This window comes from Erythrolamprus reginae, chromosome 1 (assembly GCF_031021105.1).
Source record: "Erythrolamprus reginae isolate rEryReg1 chromosome 1, rEryReg1.hap1, whole genome shotgun sequence".
In the NCBI taxonomy this organism is placed as follows: domain Eukaryota; kingdom Metazoa; phylum Chordata; class Lepidosauria; order Squamata; family Dipsadidae; genus Erythrolamprus; species Erythrolamprus reginae.
In genome coordinates this window covers 400691544-400714127 of record NC_091950.1, presented here as the reverse complement: position 1 = coordinate 400714127, position 22584 = coordinate 400691544, and the positions used below count along the sequence as shown (strand labels likewise).

General features: G+C 42.3%; 1 protein-coding gene across 2 annotated transcripts in view; it reads left to right on the top strand.

Annotated features, from left to right (window-relative positions):
* Positions 1-378: 378 nt before the first annotated feature.
* RFFL (ring finger and FYVE like domain containing E3 ubiquitin protein ligase) overlaps positions 379-22584 on the top strand; it is a 75700-nt gene continuing 53494 nt past the window's right edge. Inside the window, exons 1-2 of one of the 2 annotated variants that reach the window (XM_070735149.1) lie at positions 379-520; positions 2079-2174. The gene's annotated coding sequence lies outside the window, so the exon portion shown is untranslated. The remainder of the gene's footprint in view (positions 521-2078; positions 2175-22584) is intronic. The other variant, XM_070735148.1, reaches the window with a different exon arrangement.

Genomic DNA, 22584 nt, shown 5'->3' with positions numbered 1-22584 from the left:
ATAAAAACAATTTAAACAAACAGAACATACAAAGAAAAGAAAGAAAAATGAAAGAAAATGGACAGATAAATCAATTTATAAACTTAAACAACTATTCTATTCTGTTCTATTCCATTCTATTCCATCTTCCTCCACGCCGAGGGTTAACCATCATTTCCCTCTCTCAAGCGGCTTCTCTAGCCTTAATCTTCCTTCCCTCTCTATGGCGTGAGCTGCTAAACTTCCTTGCAAAACCTGAACCGTAGATTAAAAAAAAAGGCGACGAATCCCAACGCGCCTTCGCTCGTTAGCTCCACCCATCCCCCGCGTGGCCCAGCCTCCCGGTTGCCAAAGCAGCGAGACAGCAGCCAGAGGCAGGGCGGCCGTCGGGCGGCCGGCCGAGGGGCGGTTTCTTCCTCTAGCCCCGCCCACTCAACCAATTCGAGTCGAGGCAGTTGGAGCCTGGCCTTAGTTGGAGGAGGAGGCGCCGCCGCCGTCGTGTCGCGGAGGACGGGGAGTGGAGCGTTCTCGGTGGTGAAAAGTAAGAGAGAGACAGACAGAATGTGTATGTGTTTAGAAAGCCTGTCAGGAAGCCTGGTAGAGAAATGAGAAGAATAAGAATCTCCTTTTCGGTTTCTGCTTTCAAAAAGTGCCTGCGCTTTTTGGGTGGTGGTGGGTTGGGTATTTAAAGAATGGAGTGTGGAGGAAGATGTGGGAAGCTGAATGGGATAGAAGTCCTGTTGAAAGTCCAGTTAAACTCGGGAGAATCTATTTCAAGAGTAAATCATATTTCGAAAGATGATGGCGTGACACTTCCTTGAGGTTTGGTTTGGCTTGGCTTTTTCAGAGCCCGAGCTACTTATTTTATTTATTTACTTAGAAACATAGAAGATTGAGGGCAGAAAAAGACCTCATGGTCCATCTAGTCTGCCCTTATACTATTTTCTGTATGCTATCTTAGGATGGATATATGTTTCAGTTACTGTGGAATTACCAACCACGTCTGCTGGAAGTTTGTTCCAAGCATCTGCTACTCTTTCAGTAAAATAATATTTTCTCACGTTGCTTCTGATCTTTCCCCCAACTAACCTCAGATTGTGCTCCCTGGTTTTTGTGTTCACTTTCCTATTAAAAACACTTCCCTCCTGAACCTTATTTAACCCTTTAACATATTTAATTCATATTTAATTTATTTGTATGCTGCCCAATTTTCTAGGGACTCACAATTTTTGTTTCTTGTTTTGTTTTCACACACACACACACACACACGGCTAATTTTTCTCCAATGGTTGCTCTCCAGATGTGTTGAGTTTTACAGTGCAGCTGCTGCACAGCCATACAGTTGCAGACAGAGGAGAGTTGTAGTTTAGCTCACCAAGTAGGCTTGTCGATCAGGCTGAGGAAGTTTATTCTCTTGCAAATGTTTCTCTTAGAAGACACCACACATTTCTTGGCTGTGAAAGTGGGTAAATACCAAAGGGCGGGGAAAGCCCAGCCAAGCAAAGGCATGGTAAGGCTACGTGGTGATAAAGCTTTTTTTTTAAATGAAAGCTAAAAGATTGAAAAAAATGTTCTATTGATCAGTAGAATTTACACCCGACCTCTTCCTCCTGGGAATTTTTTAAAAAATGTAACAAAAGTACAAAATACTTAATACTACACGTCCACTGCAGCTACGATAGTATTTGCACAACTTTGGAAAAACCCAGAAAGCACTATAATTAATAAAATATACAAATATGCCGAAACGGACAGACTTACAATAGAATTAAGGGGATAAAGAGATTCGGTTTATTATGAGACCTGGGAACATAATGGATTCAATGGGTTGAACATAGAAAAAAAAGAAAAGTAAAAATAAGAATTATAATGTGTTAATATAAATGTATAAAAATATGGACAAAAGAGATAAGATCAGGTGTAATGTGAATATGTTTAGATAATAACTGAATTATGTAACAAAGGATTACTCAAAGAAGCATTGCAACAGTTTATTTTTAAAGAAAAGTTTGAAAACTAATAGTTTATTTTTAAAAAAAGAAAAAGATGATGCTTTTATGTACAAATGGGGCTGCAAGTATATTTATTTATATTTCCAGCTCTACATTGTTCTCCAGATGGGCTGGGTCTATCCAACAGCCAAGCTGGCTGGGAAAGCTTGTGGCAGCTGGAGAACACCAGGCTGCGGAGGGTTGGTATGTACTGCCTTCCAGCTGATGTCATCTCTGGTAACCGACAGGAAGGTCCCTAAGATCCCGTGTGAGGCTAGCTTCTGTTTACTGTGCTAGTAATCGAGTTGAGACATATGTATATATATTTGCACCCTGTTCATTTGCATGATGCTTCCTAGTACAGTGAAAAAAACCCTCTTTTGAAAGTATTTTCTGGATTGCCGATTAGTTGGGCTGTAGGATAAAATAGTGTGGTATTTTATGTTAGGATTGATAGTGAAGATAACAGTGACCACATGATAGTTTTTTAAAATCCCTCAATGGCTTTCTTATCTGCTCCTGCATCCAGTATAAACTCCTGCTTTATTTCAAAATCTTCGTGCCTCTAAAAGGTCACCTTAACTTGTTCGCTTCTTCTGCAGTTCAAAAGTTTCCCTTCTTTTAAAAGATTTGCCTTTTACAACATTACTGCCACTGGGCTTGGAATTGTCCCTACAAAGAGTTGTATCATACTACTGCTCATTGTTTTCAAAAAAATTTCCATGATGTTTATTAACATAATATGCATCTTATTTCCAATGCAAACCTATAATTATCCCCCACCCCCAATATACCTAGATGAAACAAATTGTTGTGGTTAGGGACCAGGGGAATTGAGGTTCATAATTCCATCCTTAGCCATGGAAAACATATTGGATGACTCTGATCTAATCATAGTCCCAAAGCAGAACCTACCCCACAGGATTGTGGAGATAAAATGAAGAGAGAACTTGGTGTAAGCCACCTAGAGCTTTTGGGTGAAATGTGGGATATAAATTTATCAAAATAAATATTTTTCTAATGTATGTAACCTCACTTTCCTTTGTTTTCAAAGACCCACTAACTTTGGGGGCTTTGGATTTTTAGCAGCAAATTTTGCTCCATGAAGTGAAAGACGAACATTTTTGCAATGCTTTTTTAAATTTATTTTGCCACTTAAAATTCTCATTCTCCAAATTGTCCCAAATCTATTGTCACTATATGATGGATCATATCCGTCAGCTCTAGGCACTTTGACCAATTGTGGATGATGGGGGATTCATAGCCAAATTACATGGAAAATAGTACATTGGGAGAGATATGCTTACCTCCTAACTCCTAGTTATGCCCTTCTTAGTTTATTACAACAATATAAAGTCACTTGTATTTTCTGAGATATCACCACTTTGCAGTGCAGAGCTGTTTTTCTTGCAGTTGAATACTATACATTTCAAACAGATATGTATTAAATAGCATGGTGTAATTTCATATGGAGGTTGCTCTCAGACTTGTGAAGTAACGCAAGCCTTTTTTCTTCTTATTTTCTATCTGACATAAATAAGGAACAAGAGGAAATTGCTTAAATTTCTGCCTTCTCCTGAACGGTACTGTTGCTTAAAAATATAACAATATGAAAGGGACCTTGGAGGTCTTCCAGTCCAACTCTTGCTCAATCAGGAACCCTTATACTATTTCAGATAAATGGTTATCCAATAGCTTCTTAAAAACACCCAGTGTTGGATAATTCACAACTTCTGGAGGCAATTGGTTCTACTGATAATTTTTTTTTGTCAGGAAATTTCTTCTTTTAAGCTGCTTCTATTGCTTTTTGTCTTGCCTTCAGGTGCTTTGGATAATAGGTTGACTCCCTCTTCTTTGTAGCAACCTCTTAGATATTGGAATTCTGCTATCATGTCACCCCTAGACCTTCTTTTCATTAAACTAGATGTACCCAATTCCTGAAATTGTTCTTCATATGTTTTAGTCTCCAATCCCCTAATCATCTTTGTTGCTCTTCTCTGCACTCTTTCTAGAGTCTCGAAATCCTTTTCATATTGTGATGATCAAAACTGAATGCGTTATTCCAAGTGTGTGGTTTTATTAAAGCATTATAAAGTAGTACTAATACTTCACATGATCTTGATTCTATCCCTCTCAATGCTAGATTATATCCTTCTAAGATTGCATTCGCTTTTTTTTGGCAGCTGCAGCATACTGCTGGCTCATATTTAAGTGGTTGTCCACTAGGACTCCAAGTTCCGTCTCATAGTTATTGAGCCAGGTCTCTCTTATTTTGTAACTGTGTATTGGTTTTTCTTGCCTTAATGTAGAACCATACATTTTCACCATTGAATTTCATTTTGTTAGATCGGACCCAGTGTTCCAATCTGTCAAGATTTTTCTGTATCTTCATCCTATCTTCTGGAGTGCTGGCTATTCTTGCCAGCTTTGCATCATCTGCAAATTTGATGAGTTCCCCTTCTAAATCATTAGTGAAAATATTGAAGAGTACTGGGCCTAAGAGAGAGCCTTGGGGTACCCAACTGCATATTTCCTTCTACGTAAATACAGTTCCATTGAGGACTACACGTTGAGTGTGGTTGTTTAGCCAATTACAAATCCATCTGGTGGTGATGCTGTCTAGCTCACATTTTTCTATGTTATTGAGTAATAGGTTGTGAGCTACTTTATCAAATGCCTTATTGAAGTTCAAGTAAATTATATCCATAACATTACACTTGTCTGTTAATTTTTCACCTTGTCAAAAGATTTGTCGGGCATGATCTGTTTTTGAGAAACCCATGTTGGTTTTTAATTATAACTTTGTTTGCCTCTAAGTGTTTTCAAATTGGTTGCTTAATTATCTTTTCCAGAATCTTCCCAGATATTGAGGTCAGGCTGATAGGTCTGTAGTTTCCTTGATCTATTTTTTTCCCGTTTTTGAAGATGGGAACTACATCAGCCTTTTTCCAGTCCTCTGGTAGTTCCCTGGTGCTCCAGGATCAGATATAGTTTAGTGGTTCTGAGGTCACATCAACCAATTCCTTCAGAACCTTGGGTGTAATTGATCTGGTCCTAGTGATTTGAACTCCTCTAGAGTGGACAGATGTTTTGGTGTTTTCTTGTTTAATCCAAGTAAACCATTAGAAAACAATAAGGTCCAAATTGATCTTCTAGATAATCACAACTGGCTTTAGGATGATTTTGTTGGAAGATGTTAATGGGTAGCAGGAAATGTACACATTCCATGAATGAACTTGACTTATACATTCTTCTTGGGTGTAATGATATCTTGATAAAAATGCAGCCAGTATTGCATGGTGATAATCAGTAATGTAATTGCCCAGAAGAAACAATCTGCAGAGATGATTATATGTTAAACATATGCTGTTTCTCAAGTCTGTAAAATATTGTGATGTCATGCAGCTTAGTAGACTTGGTGCAAAACAGAATACTGACGCATCAAAGATCTTCACTGTTTTCCACTTATGGGAATTATTTTTTAATTATTTTAAATGCAGAATTTTTAAAGGTCTCATTTAGGTAGCTGGATTCTCAAACTTACAGAAATTATTCATTTTTAAAATGACACAATCTTTAAGACATGGGAGAGTTATGTTAATTTGTGGCAGCACTTTTTCAGACTAACTAATTTTATTAAAAGGAATAAACTTTCATAACTGTAGCTCACTTCATTGAATGAAAATCGAACACCTTTTAATAAAATGTGTAACAATAGTCTATGACAGGGGTCGACAAAGTTGTTCAGAATCTAGGAGCCAGCCAAAAAATTTAGGAGCCAGAATTTTTTTTAAGCAAACTTGGTTTTTAATTTAACAAAAAAAACATTACAAACGTTATAAACAACATTTTACTTTTAAAGATAATAAATATTATATTTTGATATTTTAGATTTTAGGCAACATTCTAGTGTTTTTCACTTTGCGTTTTGTGGCCATGAACATGCCTTGTGATTTTAGAGCTGAAGTACCAGTGGTCCACAGCCTTGGCAGGATCAAACGCCTTCACAGATGGCCCATTCATGGTGATCATAAACAAGTCACTTAAACTTTCTTCTTGCATCCTTGATCTGAATTTATTTTTGACCATGTTCATCAAACTAAATCCTCTTTCACAACATGAGGTTGAGACAGGGAGCACCGCTACAATCGACAACAGGTTTCCCAGAACTGGAAATCTCTCGGTGTTGGAGAGTGCCAAATCCAGAAGCTCACACAGTTTCTTTCCTTTTCCAAGGACCTTAAACTCATACCACTCATTGAGGAGTGAGTGAATGCATTGGTCATCACTTTCAGGTGGAGATAGCTGTTTACGAAAATGATGAGCCAATGCAGTAATCTCAACCACACCGTAGTCCGGTGTGGTTGAGATTACTGGCCCGAAGGGAAGGAGCGGTTCGGGTTCCCCGCGCGGCGGAAGGAGAGGCGCCAGAAGACTGACGGGTTTCCCGGCAGGCCAGTCCGGCCGGCCACCCATGCGAGCGCTTTTCGGCGACTGTTCCGGCCCGGGAGGTCCCACAGGACGCACGCCTTCGCCGGGGTTCAGTTGCATCAGGGGGGGAGGCTTGGGCAGCGAGAAGGGCAACGGCTGAGGGGAGGCCGCGGCAGCTGCCGAGTCTCCACCTGACATCGCTTTCACCCCCTCCCCCCCGGCGCAGGCCTGGCTCCGCCGAGCCGGCTCTGCTGTACTCCCGTCGGGATCCGAGGGGAGACCGTTAGTCAGAAACCGAAACAGAGAAGGAGGAAAGGGAGACCGGGCCGGGGACGCGGGTGAGGGGGGGAGGGGGGAGGAGGGGTTACTGGTCGGAAGTCACCGCGCACGCGGCCGGAGGAGGAATGAACAAAACCTCACGCCGGGAGGGGAGGGGCTTCCGCTTCTCTCCGAAGGCGGGTGAGCGGCCAAGATCGGAGCGTCTGTGTGCGGTGGGGGGGAGTGAAGGGGTTCGAGTAGGAGGCGGAATGGAGGCAAGGGGGGGAGGGAGAGACGCACGCAAGCGCAGGGGACGCTGGGAAAGCAGCTCGCTCCGAGGTTGATGGGCGGAGCTACGGAAGCCAAGATGTACCATTTCTGGGCGTAAACACAAGGCGGGAAAAATATACTGTATACCAGTGATTTTCAACCTTTTTTGAGCCGCGGCACATTTTTTACATTTACAAAATCCTGGGGCACACCACCAACCAAAATGACACAAATCTAATAAATAAATAAATAAATAATAAATAAATAAATAAATAAATACATACATACATACATACATAAATAACCCCCTCATATATACAATCCCATGTAACATCCCCTTATAAATACAGTCAATCATCAATCATCCCTCCTGAAATTTATACCACTGTCTCATTTCTGGGTACTTCTCCTGTCTTTCCCCCTTTTCTCTCTCATGTTTCTCATTTCTCTCTCTTCCTCCCTTTTTCCCTCATTCCTTCTCCCTCTCACTTCTCCTCTTTTTCCATCCCTGTCTCTCTCCCCCCCTTATGTGTGTGTATGTATACACACTCCAACCATTTCCAAAACCAGTTGAGGGCTGGGTTTTTTTTCTCTTTTATCCTTTTCAAAAACAGGTGTGGGCTGGGGGGGGGGGGTTTCTTATTATTTGGATGCTTTTTACCATATGCTTCAAGAATCACCTCTCTCTCTCTTTTGTTTCACTCTCCTCTCATTCTCTGCCTCAATCATTTTCTCATTTCTCCTTTTTTCTCCCCTTTTTGTTCTCATTTCTCTCACTCTCCTTTCCTCTCCCTATCTGTCTTGCTTTCTCTCTCTCTTGCTATCTTTCTCTCTCTCTTGTTCTCTTATTTTCTCTCTCTCTCTCTTGTTCTTTCTCTCTCTCATGCTTTCTCTCTCTTGTTCTTTCTCTCTCTGTTGCTCTCTCTCTCTTATTTTCTCTCTCTCTTTCCTTTCTCTCATTCCCTCTTTCTCTCTATCCTTTCTATCTCTCACTCTTTCCTTCTCTCCCTCCCTTTCTCTCTCTTTCCATTCCCTCTTTCTCTCTATCCTTTCTATCTCTCACTCTTTCCTTCTCCCCCTCTCTTTCTCTCTCTTTCCTTTCTCTCATTCCCTTTCTCTCTCTCCTTTCTATCTCTCATTTTTTCTTTCTCTCCCTCCCTTTCTCTCTCTTTCCTTTCTCTCATTCCATCTTTGTCTCCTGGGGCTGACTGCGCCTGCCCTGCACCCCCCACCGCGGAGGGAAAGCATTTGGCATCGGCACCGCCAACCCCCCCCCCCTCCACAAGCAGCAAAAGCCTCTGCGACTGAGCCGGAAGGCAAACGGCGCACCCCGCCGCTTAGGCTTTTGCTGCTCCTGGGGGGGGGGGGAGGATTTTCTCCTCCCCGCCCCCCCCCCCGGCAGCCAAACGTCGCTGGTGCAGGAAAGCAGCGTGTTAAAAGGCGCGCTGCTTTCACGGAAAACAAACCCGGCTTTCCTGGCAACGGAGGATGACAAGCAGGACGAAGCGGGGTGGAGCAACGCGAGGCTCAAGCAGGCAGCTTCCGTGCGTTTCTTTCAGCGGAAGAGGAGGAGAGGGAGCGGATCGGGCGGGCGGGGGCAGCGCCTTCTACTGCCGGCGCCTCCCCGCCCCCCCCCCCCCGCAGGCAGGCAGGGGAATGGGGACTGCGCGCCCATGGAAAAGGGCACGCAGGGGGGGTATTTTGGGGTGCGCGAGTAGCGGCGGCGGGCAATAGCCGGGGGGCGGCTTCTGCAAGTGGGAGCTCCAGGGCTGAAGCCTCAGCCCTGGAGCTCCCACTTGCAGGAGCCACCTCGCGGCACCGTTTGAAAAACACTGCTGTATACATACAGTACAGCAGGCAACATTTTCTAGGCGCCAGACAACATTTTCTAGGCGCCACTGGCGACCAGGCGCCTGGGTTTGTCGATCCCTGGTCTATGATGCATGAAAATTTATGCCAAAAGTTTCCCACCCAGAGACAACACAGGTTTCATTGCACTCATACTACAGTATTGTATATAATCCATAAAACCTCCATTTTTTGTTTTCACATTTCTTTTAAAAATTAAATGGGCGAAATATGGGCATCAAATCTTTGAGCTGGAATCTCACTTTACCATTTGTATTTTTTGTATTAGGATACAAATACCACCTCCCCCCCCAAAAAATTGGTATTCCTATCCTTGTTTACAGTCATACACAGCACAGCATCTGTCCCTTGTTGACACTTGGGTTATACAGTAATAAATTCCAGATTTTGTTGAATTCCAGTTCTCATCCAACCAGCCCCCAAAGGCCAGTGATTATGGATATCTAGAGTTGTGTTCAACAGTATACAGATGGTAGTACAGTCTTCCTGCCCTCCCTTATATTGTATTGCATGCAATGATGAATGAGTTAAGCAGTTTTAGATGCCTATGCTTAAAAATAGCGTAGGTTTTAAATTCCCTCTCTTTGTTAAAGTTATGTGGAAGTTTGAAAAGAATTGGCAGCCCTATTTTGCTTCACTAGATCAAATTAACAAGTAGCTGGATTTTCTTAGCAAACCAAGCTACAAACCCTGCTTTTCAATGTACAGTATATAAACTCTATATCCCTGTCAGCCTAGCCTTTGCTGAAATTTTTAGGAGGAGATCCATATGGCTAGAGAATGTAAGTTCACAAAATACATTAAACCCAAACCAACAATGACATCATTGCTTAGTGAATTAGTTATGAATAACTTCTGTTTGTTTGTTTGTTTGTTTGTTTGTTTGTTTGTTTGTTTGTTTGTTCGTTCATTCATTCAACTTCTCTATCGCCCACTCCTAATGGGATTCAGGGTAGCTTACAACTATATAACTAGTAATGAAAAGGAGTTGGCTGGATGTAGGTGCAGGAGCAGGGTAGGTGAATTTAAAACATACTAAAGTAGAAGTTTGGAAGTACAGTAGTACTAAATACTATAAATTAATACTAAAGTAGGCTACTGCACAACAACATCTACTGCACAGATCCTTCCCACCTTAAAGCTATTTTTAATATGTTATTTTTTGCTACTAGACAATTTCTTCCACTTTTGTTTGTGATATTTTGGTCGAAATGTTAAGGAATAAATGGTAACAAAATCTTACAGTATAGACTACATATGGTCAGAACATTGTAACTATTTCATTATTTAGGTGACTCCAGATCATATATTAACCTCCCCTTCTGATGATCTGTTTTTCTTTATTAAAGGAGATACTTGATGATGCCACCTAAGCCCTTCATTATTTCTATCTGTACACTATTAAAAATTTCCTGGTTGTTGAAATGTTGCACCATAGAGCAGTGTTTCCCAACCTTGACAACTTGAAGATATCTGGACTTCAACTCCCAGAATTCCCCAGCCAGCATTCGCTGGCTGGGGAATTCTAGGAATTGAAGTCCAGATATCTTCAAGTTGCCAAGGTTGGGAAACACTGCCATAGAGCACCATTTTTTGAAACAACATACTTTAATGGACTAATGTAAACAATGCGTCCATATTTTACTCCTATTTTCCCAATTGTACTTGTGGAAGTCCTTTGGTTCACAAGAGCACCTACAGACTTTCTCCTTGAGTATAAATGTATTTTCGCTACTTACCCATCATTGTGGGCTCCTGAGTTTTGTTCCTGATAGTGCATCACATACATCAGTTTCCTTGAGGATTCTGAAGCGCTCCCGTGCAGTGATTGATAGACTAGGTTTTCTTTAGAACAGGGGTCTCAAACTTGCGGCCCACGGGCCAACTGCTGCCCTCGGGACAATAGTTTGCGGCCCCCACCTCAATATCAAAGTTTAATGTTAGTGCGGCCCGAGTTTGATACGAATGGCATTTTTCAGTATTGTGTGCGGAGCTGAATGTGGTTTCTTCTGTCTTCTATATCTGCTGTATTATTATTATTATTATTATTATTATTATTATTATTATTATTATTTTCATTTTCATTTTATTTATTTATTACTGATTTATTTATTTTTTTCTTATGAATTTGTTAATTTATTTTTATTTTTTAACACAAACTAAGCTGAAAAAATAAAGACATTTGATAACATTGGAATGTTTTTGTAAGAGCTTTTCTTGTGGAAAACCTAATGCGGCCCAGCCTCACCCAGACTTTACCTGCAGCGGCCCCTGGGTAAAAACTGAATAAATAAATAAAATAAATAAATAAATAAATTGAGTTTGAGACCTCTGCTTTAGAAGAAGACATTGGAGGTTTACAGAGTGCTGAAATATTTGGTGTACTTAGGAATGTACTATAGGTAACAGGTTTAGACCAATACATTCAGTTCTTTGCCTCTCATTCTCTGATGCAGCTATTAAGACTCTGGACAGCTATTACCTCAAGGCAATTTGCACATACGTAGATGGGACACCCCTAACAATGGGAATGTTGATATTGCATAATGTAAAGGGAGATGAATGAGATTTCTGGTGCACATACACCATTTAAATAAGTAAACTATTGAAGATTGTGAGGTAAAAAGTTTTGTGTGTGGTCCCAAATTAAAGATCTGTAAATTTTGACATCTGAAATGTTATATTTTTAATTGCTTGGTGGCAGTCACATGGAATATAACTTGGAAGAGAATTACTTAGCTCATGAAATTTATCATATAAAGTCCTTTAGGGTTTTTGTTATGGTTAATCAGATATGTTTTGGAACCCTAAATAATTTTAAGCCCTGATTTTTGCTTTACAAGTTAAAGGAGAATGCAGAATAAGTCTTAGTTTAAGTCAGGTTTTCTTGAATTCACATTGAATTTAATATAATTTACTTTCCCGGGAGCTGAAGGATAGAATTGGTTTCCAATTGTGAATTTAAAAAGTTATAAAGGGCCTTAAATGATTCTCTTGCTTACCTATTGAAGAGCACAGCTGTTATGGTTTTTGAGGGAGGGGAACGGAAAAAATATTTGTGGTTATATGTAATTGATGTTGCAAAGAAAGAGGTGCTGTATGTGATAGTTGAAATAACCCGAGGTTTCTTTTCAAGTGAAATCACATTGTCTTGATGTAACAATTTTAAAAAGTTTTAACAATCAAGACGCTGGATAATGACAATAAGGAAAAAGCTACTTATCTTACTGTTTCATCAGCATTTCATAGCCTCAAATTAGTGTCTTTGTTGGTATCTTTGGCTTGGCTATGAGGTGAGAATATTATCAGCTTTCTGCTTTGGAATAAGTGTGTAATGTTGTGCCAATGAAGATTACAGCGTTTGTTCTCTCAATCTGATAAAGTGTTTTGTGGATAATTCAAGGGGAGAGAATCATTGGCTGATCCAGTCCTAACTAGTAAGAAAGCAGATACCAATCTGAATTGCTACTGGATTCTAAGAGGGCTTCTGCTTTCAAACTGTTTAGACAGTAAGTACAGTTATTGCATCTTGTTTATACCTATCAGGTGTTTTGGAAGAGAATTGTCTTTCGTATCCTGCTGCAGTTTGTAAGAATGCCAGTGATAACTGCGCAGTTTTCATTATTTGACTTAAAGCTGCTGGGAATAAGCAGCAACTCACAGTCCTTTGGGGGTGGAGCGGCATATAAAACCAAATAATTAATTAATAAATAAATAACATCTGGAGAGCCACAAGTTCTGATGAAGCTGTTGTTCCAATTAGCCCAGTATTTGCTTTAAATGCAGGATCAGCTAGCCCAGTATTAGTCTAATTGAAGTGGTGAAAATAAATTTCCCTTCCATATTGAGACATTCTAATCATCAATTCTTGATGCAGTTTCCATCTTTTATGATAACATAATTTATGATCTTGCATAATGCTCTCCATGTACACTCACATCCTCTGGAACCTCAGCTCCACCAAGAACGAAAAAGGATGGAGGACTTGATTGTCAATGCTGGCTGGGGGATTCTGGGAGTTGAAATCTACCCATCTTAAAGTTGTCAAAGATGCACCAGTTCATTCAGTCACATTTCTGTTAAGTGTGGAATATGATTGAAATCCTCAAAGAACAGATTTAGCTAAGTTGCCTCACACTGGAAAGGTTTGTGTGGCAAAGCAAGCATAATAGTCTTAGCAATGAATAAATAGTATTTCAGTGGTTGTATCTGCCTGCTTTTCTTGCAAGGCACAGCTGAGAAGTCACAGACAGCTCAATGGATAATTTATGAACTAGTAAATCCAGCATCTTTTGAGAACAAGTCAGAGTTTTTGTTTCTCACAAAACACTAAACGTATCATAGATAAAGCTTCCATGGTTTGTTAGCTGCCTCTTCTTGTAAGAAGAACCGATGCAGTCAGTTAAAGCAACCAGCATCAATATGCTGCTTATCAGCCATATTTCATTTTTTCTTGTGTCCTTTATTAGTTCATCTAGTTTGGGGAAATCAACAGAACATCCTAAAAAAGGCATCTGATAAGACAGTCGGACTTTTGTATCATTCTAAGAAAACTGCATAGACCTGTCCATGTAAATTGTAAATCTTAGACGTGCTTTTTAAAAACACTTTAACTCTGTGTGATATTTTCACTAACTGGCTGTGGAGAATCAAAGTTTAGACAAGTGTTTTTGCACAGTGATCCTGGAGTGATTGATTTATAAGGCCATTTTTTAAAAATACTACAAGTATTAGGGGATATTGTGTCGGTTACCTGACATTGCTGATTAGCATTTCTCAATAGCAGAAAGCATCTGTGTTTTGAAAGCATATTTCTATATGGCAGGAATAATATATGATCATTTGTTTTAGTACTTAATGCAACATTTGTGGGTTACACCTCCAGGAAAAGGCAGGTTTTTTTACATTGCCTATATATTGCTTTACTCCCCTCTTTAAAAACATTTATGGGATTTGGTGGATTTACTTAAAATTGTTTTTCTAATATCTTCTAAATGACTTTGGGCTCCTTAGGAGAACAACAATATGGAAATAATGATATATAGATGGTTAGTGTTTAGAAAATGCCAGTGTCTATCTATATAGGCAGGACATTAAGAGTTTCTGAGTAATTTCAGGTCACAGCATATTCTTAAAGGAGCTTTTGTAAACACTAGAGCAGGTGTTCTGATTATCACTATAGCATTGGTCCCCAACCTTTTCAGCTTGGTGGATCAGCACAGGGCGCTAGAGGGTATGGTTCCATGTGAGCTGCAAGTGTGCACAAATGGAACTGCAGGTGTGCACGCTTACTCACTGCTTCTGTGGCCTGGGCAGTGGGGACTTCTGCACTGTAGTAATCAGTATCTGATTAGACGTAGTTTGCGCCAGTGTGAATTTTTGAATTGTGTGTATGTTTTCCAACTAGGATCTTGCTGCTGGGAAACTTATATCTTGCTAATGTTTCTGGAGCATTTGCAAAGTACAGTGATACCTCATCTTACAAACTTAATTGGTTCCGGGACGAGGTTTGTAAGGTGAAAAGTTTGTAAGACGAAACAATCTCATAGGAATCAATGGAAAAGCGATTAATGCATGCAAGCCCAAAACTCACCCCTTTAGCCAACCGAAGCACCCATATTTGTGTTGCTGGGAATTCCCTGAGGCTCCCCTCCATGGGAAACCCCACCTCCGGACTTCTGTGTTTTTGTGATGCTGCAGGGGAATCCCAGCAGTGCAAAAACAGGTGCTTCGCTGGCAATGGAAGTCTGGAGGTGGGGTTTCCCAGCGAGGGGAGCCTTAGCAAAATCGCAGCATCGCAAAAATACAGAAGTCCTTGAAACCCCACCTCCGGACTCCCATTGCCAGTGAAGCGCCCGTTTTTGCACTGCTGGGATTTCCCTGCAGCATCGCAAAAACACAGAAGTCTGGAGGTGGTGTTTCCCATGGAGGGGAGCCTCAGGGGAATCCCAGCAGCGCAAAAATCGGCGCTTCGCTGGCAACAGAAGTCCAGAGGCGGGGCATCCCAGTGGGTTTGTAAGGTGAAAATAGTTTGGAAGAAGAGGCAAAAAAATCTTAAACACCGGGTTTGTATCTTGAAAAGTTTGTATGACGAGGGGTTTGTAAGACAAGGTATCACTGTACTAGCATGTGGATCCGTGTTAGATAGACAGAAATGTGCTTTATGCTTTATCTGCTTTCAGCTGTTGATTAATCTTCTGCTTTATAAGAGCAAGCTGGGTGAAATGTTTTGAGTCCTTCTTCTATGTAGTAGTGGCTTGAAGCTGCCTAGGATTCACCAGCAGTGCTTGAAAGAACATCCTGTCTTGCCATTTTAGCTGCTATATTTAGAGGTAGGTGTTTCAAATGAACTGAGCATTCCTGCCTGCCCTAAAACACAGTAGCTGTTTTCAAATGTCACATGTAGACTTAATGTAGTATGTTTTGGGTTTTGCCTTAGCACAAACTCTGAACCAAATTCTTGGTTTTTTTAAACCATCATTTATAATTTATTGTTATATGGGCACCAAATCATAACTTACCGTTATGCGTGAACCGAAGCAAACTATGATTTAGTATTCTATGTGAATGCTCTTGTAGTGCAGCGTGTGTAGCTCTTTTGTTGGATGCAACCTTTTCTTAGAAACATAGAAACATAGAAGTCTGACGGCAGAAAAAGACCTCATTGTCCATCTAGTCTGCCCTTATACTATTTTCTGTATTTTATCTTAGGATGGATATATGTTTATCCCAGGCATGTTTAAATTCAGTTACTGTGGATTTATCTACCACGTCTGCTGGAAGTTTGTTCCAAGGATCTACTATTCTTTCAGTAAAATAATATTTTCTCAAGTTGCTTTTGATCTTTCCCCCAACTAACTTCAGATTGTGTCCCCTTGTTCTTGTGTTCACTTTCCTATTAAAAACACTTCCCTCCGGGACCTTATTTAATCCTTTAACATATTTAAATGTTTCAATCATGTCCCCCCTTTTCCTTCTGTCCTCCAGACTATACAGATTGAGTTCATTAAGTCTTCTTTGCAATGATGGAGGCTTTCTGTCCACAGAAACTTCTGGCAAGGATTCATGATGTCAACCTTTGTGTCGACTCCGATGCACAGTCATGGTGGTGACATAACCATATTTCTCCTTAAAAAGTTTTTTTTTCTTTTTTTGCTGCTGCTGCCTCTTAAAGCTTTATTCCATTTATATTTTCCAGTGGCGGCTGACATTTCAGGTATTTTGGTGTTTCACCCCAGGGTTCAGGATTTGTAGAAGAAAGTTATCAGAGGAGAATATGTTTAATTATGAATTTGATGTACAGGCTGAGCAGGAGAAAAGGGTTTGTAGTATTAATAAAGGCTGCCATGTACAGATTTAGGCACAGACTCCCTTGCAACATAGCTGGCTACACTGAGACTACTATCTCAGATAGTTAAACCTTTGTGTTTATCAACATTTGCACTGTGTCTTAAAACAGATCGTATAGGGCAGATATACTGCTGTGTATAAAGGGAACTTTAGTTCCGGGTTCTTATCTTTACAAGGTCATTAGAGACATATTTCCCAAAGACAGATGATTGAAGAAAAGGCTTATTCCAACTTCGTGAGGCTAGCATGAAGGGAATATATTTGCTGGCAAATTTATACTGATGAAAAAATTGAATGCAGTAAAAACTACATATTTCCCATAGTCCTTTCAGAAGGATTTATGGTAGACAGTAGGTGGGCCAGATTCATCATATTCTCGGTTCCTGGTCTACATATGCTGGAAGGTAGAGGGAGATACAGGAATGGACCTATCAACCCGGACTTTAATCCAGACCCAGCATTCAACCCACAGCCCACTTGTGATCCTGGAGAGCTAATTATTATTATTATTATTATTATTATTATTATTATTATTATTATTATTAATTGGATTTGTATGCCGCCCCGAGTCTACGGAGAGGGGCGGCATACAAACAACAGTAATAAAAAACAGCGTGTAAATCCAATACTAAAACAACTAAAAAACCCTTATTGTAAAACCAAACATCCATATACACAAACATACCATGCATGAATTGTAAAGGCCTAGGGGGAAAGAATATCTCAGTTCCCCCATGCTTGACGGCAGAGGTGGGTTTTAAGGAGCTTACGAAAGGCAAGGAGGGTGGGGGCTATTCTAATCTCTTTGGGGAGTTGGTTTTAGAGGGCCGGGGCCGCCACAGAGAAGGCTCTTCCCCTGGGCCCCGCCAAACGACATTGTTTTGTTGACGGGACCCGGAGAAGGCCCACTCTGTGGGACCTAACCGGTCGCTGGGATTCGTGGGGCAGAAGGCGGTCTCGTAGATACCCTGGTCCGGTGCCATGAAGGGCTTTATAGGTGATGCCCAACACTTTGAATTGTGACCGGAAACTGATCGGCAACCAATGCAGACTGCGGAATGTTGGTGTTACATGGGCAATTTTGGGAAAGCCCAGGATTGCTCTCGCAGCTGCATTCTGCACGATCTGAAGTTTCCGAACACTTTTCAAAGGTAGCCCCATGTAGAGAGCATTACAGTAGTCGAGCCTCGAGGTGATGAGGGCATGAGTGACTTTGAGCAGTGACTCCCGGTCCAAATAGAGCCACAACTGGTGCACCAGGCGAACCTGGGCAAACGCCCCCCTCGCCACAGCTGAAAGATGGTTCTCTAATGTGAGCTGTGGATCGAGGAGGACGCCCAAGTTGCGGACCCTCTCCGAGGGGATCAATAATTCCCCCCCCCCCCAGGATGATGGACGGACAGATGGAATTGTCCTTGGGAGGCAAAACCCACAGCCACTCCGTCTTATTCCAACTTCCAATAATACTGATAATTACTATCCCACAAGATAATAAAATATTTAAAAAAATAAATTAAATTTATTATTTATATACATGTATTTTATGTATTTTATACTAGTAGTGGGACGCTCATGCTTCGCTCCAGAACTATGTGATTGGGTTGGATGAATTGACAGTTAAAGCTTGAACGTTAATGAGTAGTTAGGATTGGCCTCTCCTCTCCCCTTCTCTCCCTCAGGCTTACCCCATAGAAGCCTCTCCTCTCCCTCAGGCTGGCCCCATTGATCCTCTCCTATCCCCTTCTCTCCCTCAGGCTTACCCCACAGAAGCTGCAGGCTAGCTGAGCATTGCACTGGCCATGGTCACACCCGGTTTACTGAAAGGGTAGCATCAGAGTGTGTTAATATAAGGCAACTGGCAGTTGGAACAGAGTTCTTTTCAGGTGGGGAGGAGGAGTAGAATGCCTAAGTCAGTGATGGTGAACCTATGGCATGCATGCCACAGCTGGCACTTGTAGCCATATCTGAGAGCATGCGAAGCGTTGCCTTATGTCAGCTCCAGCACGCATGCGTGCACTGGCCAGCTGATTTTCAACTTTCTTTTTGGCCAGTTTTGCTCTCCCCAGTCTTCAGGAAAGCCTCCTGAACCCTGGGGATGGCGAAAATGCCTACGTGCCCTCAGATATGGCCAGCTGATTGTTGTGTCTCTGCTCCGCATACGCAGTGTGTGTGTGTGTGTGGGCAGGTACACATGCACAGGGAATGGAGCAAGTGTGGGGCATGCATGCATGCGCAGGGGTGGGGTGGATTGTGGGGGTGGGGTGTATACATGGGCCCATGCATGTATGGGGCGGAGGCAGTAATGGGCAGCCAAATTTTTTACTGCCACACTGTGTGTTTGGCTAATTTTGTGGGTGTGGCTGGGTAGGAGTGGCTTGCCAGCCATGTGACCAGGTGGGAGTGGCTTGAACGATCATCATCGTTCAAGTGAAATGTTAAGTCCTCGACTTACAACCTTACCAGTGTTGCTTGCTGGGGTGGCAATTTGCTTCGCATTTCCCGTGCTCTCCTTCCTGGGTGGTCCCCCGTCTCAGGTCAAGTAGCTAGGCGAACGGGTGCTGCCAGAAGCACAAATGCTGCCAGTGCTGCTTCCACCCATGCCTTCTGCTTGCACTTCAGGCGGGAGGCTGGAGGGGAGCCAGGCAGGAGAGAGGGAAGCTTGTCCGAGGCCAGGAAGGAGGAAAGAGGAAAGAAGCAACGAGCGCAGATACAGCAGCAGCAGGGGGAAAAAGGAGAGCTGAGCCGAGCCCAGTAATCCAGGAAGTGATTGCCGCCGATGAGCTGGATCTTCATTTCCTCCGGTGGAACTGCATTCCACCCCAACCTGCCTGGTGCCCACCCATGGGCGGAGGGCATACATTGCATTTTGGGGGTTCGGGCGTGCATGCTTTGGACACTTGGTCCGGAAAAGGTTAGCCATCACTGATTTAGCCAATCAGAGTTTTGTGAAAGGTTAACAGGATCGGGGTCATCTGGATTTTTTGTGGATGCTGTTCTTTAGGGCAAGAGTTGCCAGGGAGAAAGCACAGCTCTGGCGGCACACTTGGAGTCCCAAGTGTGCTGCCTTGGTAGATCTGGCAAGGCCAGGAGAACAGAAACAATAGCAGAGAGTCAGTCCTGCAAATAGCCTGGCCCTGTGCCACCTAGCATCTAATAGGTAAGAGCCAGAACCTTGAGGCACACCTGGAAGCCTCCTGGGAGCCAGTGCAGCTTGTGAAGCAACACTTTATATGCCCATAATAAAAACACCAAATAACAGCTCATGTTGCTGCAGTCTGAAGCAGTTGCAGCCACTGAATGCTCTTCAAGGGCAGCCTGATACAGAGTGCATTATGCAGTGCTGCAAACAGGACATGAGCAAGGCCTGAGTCATCATGTGCCATGCCTCTTGGGTCAAGAATAGGCACAGTTGGTGTAGAGTTTTTGAATTTGTGCAAGGATCCTTCTTGCCCTGGCTGCCACCTGCTGTTTTGAATAGAAGCCATGAATCCAGGAAGACACCTCCCCCCCCCAACCACACACCAAGTTTAACCAGGGAAGTACATCCCCGAGAATGTCAACATTCCAAATAGCATCCGAGAAATAAATCAAGAGTCCATGGTTTCCCCTTCTTCAAAGTTCCAATTTATTAAAAGTGCCATGTTAGCACAACTGAAGAAATCCAAATCTAAAGTTACAAGGGTATCTCCACCTGGGTTAGAGTTCATTTCATTTCACCTGGGTTAGAGCCTCCTCTGTGGGGGGCCCGGCCCTCTGGAATCAGCTCCCTCCAGAGATTCACACTGTCCCCACTCTCCTTGCCTTCCGTAAGAATTTAAAGACCTATCTGTGCCGCCAGGCTTGGGGCCACTAGACCAGTATCTCCCAACCTTGGCAACTTGAAGATATCTGGACTTCAACTCCCAGAATTCCCCAGCCAGTGAATGCTGGCTGGGGAATTCTGGGAGTTGAAGTCCAAATATCTTCAAGTTGCCAAGGTTGGAAAACACTGCACTAGCCCCTAGCCCCCTGGCAGACAAGTGTAGGTATGTCTTGCTGTGTGAATGATAATGAATGATTTTAAATATTATTAGGGTTTTTAAACACTTTTTAGCTATATTAATTGGATTTTTAGATAGGTATACTGCATATTGTTTTGATATGTTGTGAGCCGCCCCATGTCCTCGGAGAGGGGCAGCATACAAATCCAATAAATAAATGAATACATTTCGTTGCATCTCCTCCCACAAGGCCATCACATGATCCATACATCTTCTGCTAGTGTCTCGTGCACCTCCCAGCAACTTCTGGCTAGATGCTGAACGAAAGCTGACCTTGAGAACTTAAAAGACATGTGTCATGGCATCCAGCCATTAACCCACCCCCCACCCCAGCAAGAAACATTCCAAAAGAACATAGCATGATGTGGCAGGCCAAAACCTCTCCTATATCTTATATATCTTCTCTTCTATACCTATATCTTTTTCTGCTATTCTCTCATAGTTATATTTCACTCCTTTATTTTCTCCTCTATTTATTTATTTATTCATTCATTCATTCATTCATTCATTCATTCATTCATTCATTCATTTATTGGATTTGTATGCCGCCCCTCTCTGCAGACTCGGGGCGGCTAACAACAGTAATAAAACAGCATATAACAATAATCCAATACTAAAAACAGTTAAAAACCCATTATTATAAAAACCAATCATACATACGGACCTACCATGCATAAAATTGTAAAGGCCTAGGGGGAAAGTGTATCTCAGTTCCCCCATGCCTGGCAGCAGAGGTGGGTTTTAAGCAGCTTACAAAAGGCAAGGAGGGTGGGGGCAATTCTGATCTCTGGGGGGAGTTGGTTCCAGAGGGCCGGGGCCACCCTTTAATACATTCTGGCTTCAGCCTGACAGAGAAGAGTTAAAGTTGGAATATCTTTGCAGCCCAGGGAATCTAGGATTGAACTGAAGCCTGTTCCCCCCCTCCTCAGATCCTCACAGTCTCCAGGAATTAGGAAAGGACTTCCACAGCATCGCTTGGTGAACCCAGGGTGGAGATGTACAGATGGACATCATCTGCATAGTGTTGATACCACACCCCATGCTGACCTCACCCAGCGGCTTCATCTAGATGCTAAATAGGAGTGCTGAGATGCTAGAGCCGTGAGGCATCCCCACAAAGCTGTGGTAACCCAGCTATTATGTTAGCATAATGTACAAAGCTGGTCATCACTTTAGACTATAGTGTGGTTTTGGGGTTTTACGTAATACCGACAGTCCTCAGTACACTTACCGCAATGATTTGAAGTTAATGATGATGCTGAACAAACGGTGCTTGTGATGAGTCCTGAAAAGTTGAGGCTTGTCTCGGTAGCCCCGTGTGGCCATGTGATTGTGATTTGGGTGCTTGGCAGTCTGCTTGCTCTTCCAGTGGTGGCACCGTTGCACAATATTTATTTATTTATATTTTATATTTAATTGGATTTGTATGCCGCCCCTCTCCGAGGACTCGGAGTGGCTTACAACATATATGAAGAGACAATAATAAAATCAATCCAATTAATGCATAAAAAAACCAATCCATAAAAATCTACTTTAAAAACTTCCATTATCATTCATTCAACAATCGTACTAAAAACATTCATTGATCAGGGGGAAGATCTAGTAACCCCAGGCCTGGCGACAAAGATGAGTTTTTAGGCTCTTTCGGAAGGCAAGGAGGGTGGGGGCAGTGCGAATCTCCGGGGGGAGCTGATTCCAGAGAGCTGGGGCCCCCACAGAGAAGGCTTTTCCTCTAGGTCCCAACAGACGACATTGTTTGGTCGACAAGCCCCTGAGGAGACCCACTCTGTGGGACCTCACTGGTCGCTGGGATTCGTGCGGCAGAAGGCAGTTGGAGATAGTCTGGTCCTATGCCATGTAGGACTTTATAGATCAATGTTCACATTGTCTTTTTGCTGTTGTTAGCTGCCCTGAGTCGACGGAGAGGGGCGGCATACAAATCAATCAAACAAACAAACAAATAAAATAATAACATAAAATAATAAAATAACATAAAATAATAAAATAACATAAAATAAAATAATAACCAACACTTTGAATTGTGTCCGGAAACAGACTGGCAGCCAATGAGCTAATCATGAGCAAAGTAAAGTCAGTGGAGAAACTAGCAAGAAAGGTCACAAGTTGCTCCCCCTCTCATTGCCTTTTCTCTCAGAGAGTTCTGTTATGGCATATGAGATCCCAGGAATCTTGTAATCTCTCAGCACCTGCCCAGCCATGTTTGCACTGGGCTGCAGCACTCACCTGGGCATTCACCTGTACTCTGTGGCACTCACCTCCCCACCTCACTCCCCGCACTCGCACTCGTGTTGTAGCAGCTATCCGCTGCCTAGACTCATCTACTGGCCTGTTTGTGAGTCTCCTAAGGAAAAACTTGCCTTGACCGGGGACTTGAA